This window comes from Pteropus vampyrus, unplaced genomic scaffold, assembly GCF_000151845.1.
Source record: "Pteropus vampyrus isolate Shadow unplaced genomic scaffold, Pvam_2.0 Scaffold20, whole genome shotgun sequence".
NCBI classification, from domain to species: Eukaryota; Metazoa; Chordata; class Mammalia; order Chiroptera; family Pteropodidae; genus Pteropus; species Pteropus vampyrus.
The window spans coordinates 10,326,009-10,332,008 of record NW_011888801.1 but is presented as its reverse complement, the minus strand read 5'-3'; positions in this window follow the sequence as shown (position 1 = coordinate 10,332,008).

Here is a 6,000-nt window from a genome sequence, read left to right as displayed (position 1 = left end):
AATTACAGCTCACTGCTCCCAGCTATGTGATATGGATTACGTATTTTTTTCCTCCCAGGGGCCTCAACTCCCTTATCTGTAAAACGGGATAATAATATCAGTCTACAGACATGGTCCCTGATATACAAGTCACTCTGTGGCAGCATCTTGCACCCCTTCTCCTAGGGGCAGCCCTCTCCTGGCTGGTCACAAGCAGAGCCCTCTCTTGGGGTTCCTACACTGAGGCTGGGGAAACCTCATTCTCTTTCCACACCCTCCTCTGGTAAGAGGGGAGTCCAAGATGAACCCCAGTCAGGCTTACCTCCCTACACAGAGAGCCCATCTGCAGGGGAGCAAAGCCACTGTGCCCATCAAGGACAGAATGACCAGGCACAGGCGTGCCCTACTGGTTCTAGTCCCTGGAGCCCAGATCGCTGACCCCAAGGCCAGATCCAGTCCTGCACCTGGGGCCCCTCCTCTGCTGAAGCCAGTCCAAGCTGAAAGCTGGTGGCCTGGGAGAGCCTGGAGGAGTGGCCCCCAGCAGAATTCTTGACACATGACAGCACAGGAGAAAGGAGCTTCTCTACATCCTCCACCTACAGACAGCCCCTCTAATTCTGAGCTAGGCAAGGGCTCACAGCACCCTTTGGCAGAGGAAGTAGCCAGAGATCCCGTACCTCATTCCGGGCTGAAGAATAGGAGGGCAGGCCAGCCAGAGAGGTCGAGATAGCATTATCTCCTCATGCTGGCATTCTGGCTGCCCAGATGGGGTCTGCCCCTGTCGTACAGCCAAGAGGAAACAAGGCAAGGGCTGTCCCTGGCTGGGGGCTGAGCTCTGAGAGGCAGGGCAGATGCCCAAGGGCCAGGGAAGGAACCCAGAAGCTGCGGTGTGCCACTGAGATGCCCCCATGCCAGGCTTAGAGGCCGGGACAGATTCATGCCCCTTTGTCCTGCTTGGCCCAGTCCAGCCTCTCCCCTGGGTATTTAGTATTTTTTTACTCTCCCTTTGTTTCCAGCAGTGGGTGCTGGTGCCCAAAGTAGTGAGTCAGCTCAGCCTGAGTGCTGGCTCTGTGGCCCAGCCTGTGCCCCTCCAAGGGGGGAGAAAGCAAATGGCAGCATCATGTCCAGAGCTGGACACCATCCCCCCGCTCAACTCTGCTTAGTCCTCAGGTAAAGGGGGTAAATGGGGACTCCTGAGGCTGAGGAGTCAGAGGGTCCTGACCTCTGGCAAAATGAGGAACAGAGCCTGACAAACCGCACCCTTGCTGCTGGGCTCATGCCTATGCAAATGTGTACACACACACAGAACACAGATGTATACGCACTAACACACAGGAACACATAGAGAAACATATACTCTCACGCAGAGAAACACACATGCGTGCATACTCTCACACGAACACGTGCATACACATTAAAACAGAGAAACAGAGAAATATACATACTCTCACACTCACATGGCAACATGAGCATACATATTCACATGTAAAAACACACGCACATAGAAACATATGTATACATACAGAAACACATATACACATGTGTAAACTCATACATAGAAACACATACACACTAAGACAAATCACACATACATACAGAAACGTGTAAACAAACCCCAAGGCTCCATGTACTCATTGCACAATCTGGAAGCTTAGACCTGCCCACATCCAACAACACGCACAGGCCCTGCAGTGCTCATGAGACCCCAAACAGGTGAAACAGGCAGTTGATGTGGAGGAGGGACCTTCTGGGTGGTACAGAGCCCACCAGAGCTGGAGCTACATGGAAAAGCTGGATCCCACTCCTAAAAACCAGGGTCTGGGCACTGATTCCAGGGCTGCAGGTGGGGAGGTGGGGGAGGCCTTCGATGTCAGCCAGAAAGAGGAAAATCTAGGGAGTTTCAGATCTTATAGTTAGAGGAAAATGCCACAGAAACCTCACAATGTGGATGCTAAAGAGTCCACATGACAGGCAGAGCCCATCCTCATGGAGCTCACAGGCTGTGGAAAGCAGGCCAGAGCCTGGCAGCCTGACTACCATGTGGGGAGTAGAGGCAGGGCAAGCACAGCCGCTGGGCACCCATCACAGTGAGGGCTAGAGATTTGCTTCCTGAATGAGGTGATGCCGGAGCAGAGGAGGGGGCTAGAGGGGTGAAAGTTACCTGCAAAAGAGATAGCCCATTCGTGCAGTGGCCCAGAGGCCTTCTAAGAGGGGAAGGGGAGGGAGACCCACAACATTCCTTAAAACCCTCCTTTCTGGTCACTTTCTTCTTATAATTATTTCTAGAATATTGAGGCTCAGAGAGGTTAAGTAATTTGCTTAAGGCCCCACAACAGGTTTGACTTCGGTCTGTCAGACTGCAGAACTCAGAATCCCATATCCACAGCTCTGGTCTAGAGTGATGTTTGAGGAACCCTAGAGCCTGGGGCCTGAGTTTGACTGAGTCCAGCCAAATGCATTACCAACCGGCAGGCCCTCAGAGGTTGTTCATCAGTCACAGATGGGAGGTGAGCAGAGGCCAGTGGAGGACAACTAGTCCCCCAAGGTCAGTGAGCAGAAAGAGGACCAACCTTCCAGGTTTTCCCAGGACTGAGGAAACCTCCATGGTAGTGGAACTTTCAGTCCTAGAGCCAGGCCAAATCAGGACAAGATGGTCACCCTTTGGGCAGTCAGCAGAGGACTGTGCCAGGACCTGCGCTCCTGACTCTAATCGCAGAAAGAAGGTGCTCATGCTCATAGGGCCAGGGCTTCCACCTGCCAGGAGATGGTGAGAGTCATGCAGACAGGGAGCCCTGACGTCCAGAGCCACCATGGGGTGACCCCTTGCAGGCCTATCCACAAGTGCCCTCTGCTGGACCCCGGGGACACAAACATGTGTCTGGGGGCCTTGCAACTGCCTCCTCAGCACATTAGCTGGCAGAACTTCTAATGCTTTTAAATAAAACACTTTTTGAAGGTCAAATTCAAGTATTTCTGTCTGCTACCCAAAGTTTTAAATTATGCATATTATACAAACATACTACAATCGTAATTAGCTATTTGTCGTGAAGACATTCACTTTGTGTACAGTTTCTCTTCTCCACGTCCTAGGACTTGTTTTACAAAAACTGCAGACTCTGGAGCCTGCGAAAACATGACCCATCATTTTTCTGCAGATGCCAGAGCTGAGGACTCGGGGCCTTCGATATGCACCTTATCTGCACCAGGGCTTATAAACTGTGCTTCTCCAGCCTTGCAGTCACAGGTCTGAGGGTAGGGTCACTGGCTCACCACTGCCCATCCAGTAAAATGACACTGTCTCAGTGAAGCCTGCCTTGGCCTCCCGATCAAAAACAATCCCACACTAATACACTCATACACAAACTCCTCTCCTGTCCTGCTTTTTTTCTATAAAACACATCACCATTTAAAGGTGTATTTATCTTATCTTATTTATCTTACTTATTTTCTGTCTTTCCCACCAGAATGTAAGCTTTGTAAAGGTAGGGATTTGTGTCATCTCCCCCACTCCCACACTCCACCTCACTAAGGGTAAAATCCCTAGTCTCTTAGTAGCTGGCACCTTCTCAGAAAATAGCACCTCCTACCTTGTTGTCCAGCGAGCCAGCAGGCAACTGAATACCCACTCTGGGCCTGGACCTGCCCTACATGCCTTACAAAAACCTTATTACCCGCCTCCCCACCCCCGGCCCCCACAATACTGGAAGGCCTAGGTAGTGTTATACAAAGATGCTGAGCTCAGAGAGGAAACCTGAGAAGCTGCCTGCTGACTCACTAGACCCTGAGTGCCTCTAGGTCTTGGAAGAGCCCTGTACCCCTAAAGTTGGGTAGCTGTGGACAGATTTCTTAAGCTGACTATGCTTCCCTTTCCTCACCTGTAAAGCCAAGACTCTAAGCACCTATGTCCCTGGGTAGTGATGAGATTGAGTACCACACAAGGCATAGAGTGCCTGGCTGTCAGTAAGTGCTGGGTGCTGGAGCCTTACTGTGCAGGCCCCTCTTCCAACCAGCACCCCAGACCCTCTGTCGCCTTGTCTGTACCTGGGTAGAGCCTGGGAGCTCCAGCCTCTCCTGTGAGAGCCTGGAGGCAGGTTTCCTGCATCGCTAACACAGGACTAAGGCTCAGGAACCCCTGATTTAGTTGACAATTTAGAGGCCAGCCTTTCATCTTCCAGTGGAGGCTCCCCAGCTGGAGGCGCTGGCCAGGGCCATGCTGACCCCAGACAGACAGGCCCATGCGGGGTTGGGGTGACTTAGGGGCGGGGGCAGTACAGCGGGGACTGCAGAGGGTCCTTGGAGTTCTAAGACCTCCTCAGCACCTCGCCTTCTGCTCTGCTGCCCGCCCTGCCCCATGAAGGCCCCACGCTCCAGCACCATCTGTTATGGAACTGGCCCTCTACAATCTCCCCAGCACTTGAGAAGGATTAAGCGTGCCCTGGTAACTCTCGGAATCTTCCTTCTCTTAACAGCCTTCAAGGAGGGCGCTGTCATCACCATTCACAGACAACGGGGCTGGAACACAGGCTGCGCTGCAGGTCAGGCAGCCAAGCGGTATCCACTGGGTCGTCCTAGGCGTGCTTGGAAATAAAGTCCTTCCAAGAGCAACAGCGTCGCCCTTCAGATGCTTAAGGAAGGTCTCACCCTCAGACGGGCATCCTGGAATGGGGCGCAGGACTCGTGCGACTCTAACAGGAGACGTTCCTAGCGCCCGGCGTGGCTGCCTTTGTCGCTCTGTTCTCCACCCAGACCTGAGGATGAAGCTGCTCCGGAGCGGGAGCCGCGCGCCCCCGTGTGGCCCTACCTGGAAACGCAGGTTCTGGAACCTAGCGGGTCCAGGCTCATGGATGGCGGGAGGCGGGAGGCGGGAGGGCGGGGGCGTGGAGGGGGTGGGGGAGCGGGAGATGGACCTCAGGCGGAAGCGACATCTAGGGACTGGAGAGGAGGAAAGGAGGGCCCTGGAGCTCCTCGACAGGCATTACTCAATTTGGAAGGCCCTGGATGGAACGGGATCTCCAATGAGATAGCCACTACCTGAAGGAAGGGCTGCTGGGTGCCATAAACCCACTCCCAAACCCCAAGGTTCCTCTCTTCCTTGCGGGCTCATATAACGATGTCACCAGACAGGTGACCAGGTTCTTGTCAACATCACCAGAAAGAATTTAGGGACAAGCAGCAGAGGTGATGAATCAACAGCTCAAGTTTATTAGAAACAAAAGTACACTCTTAAAAGTGAAAGTACACTCTCAGACCTGGGAAAGCAGGCAAGCTCAAGAGGGGGCTGCCCCACCTTATTGTGGATTTGGGGTTTTTTTACCTATTGATCTAACTTAAGGGTGGAATATTCATGAACCTGAGTGGTCTCTTTGTAGAAAGAGTGTGGTTTCTCTTGGAACTGGGGAGATACCCCAGTTCTTGTCATGTTTGGGTTTTTCGGAACTGTCACAGTATCAGTCAGATGCATTATGGGTACAGCATTAACCGCCATGCTAGTTTATTATAATAGCTGTACAATGAGGGAAAAATTAGGTCAAAGGTGACCAGGGCCTGATCTGCGCATGTGTCTCTGTGGGAAAGACCACCTGTGTCGGGCTTTGATGTGGGCTTTGAGCTCCTCTAAGGGCCTATCAGGGATCATGGAGACCACACCTTGCCCCTGTGTGTTCATATCACATAGAAAAACATGTGTAAACTCACCTTCCTGTTCATATCTGTCTATCTGCCTACTCTAACAACACCTTGTGGCCCAGGAACTTTGCCTCCCATGAGAGCTCTAGCCTGATCAGGGAGCAAGGCCCCTCTAGGGTTGCCCTGAAGTCTCAGAGGCAGTTCCAAAGAAATGGCAGGGAGTAACAGGTAACAAGAATGAGCACAGTTCATTCGGCTTCACTCACCCATTCATTCAGCAGGACTTACGGAGAGCCCACCAAGAGCCAGTCACCCTGGAAGGCTCTGAAGCTGTGTCCTCTACAGAAGGGTCCCACAGAGGCAGTGATGCTAGTGCTGGGGAGCAGCTGCAAATAC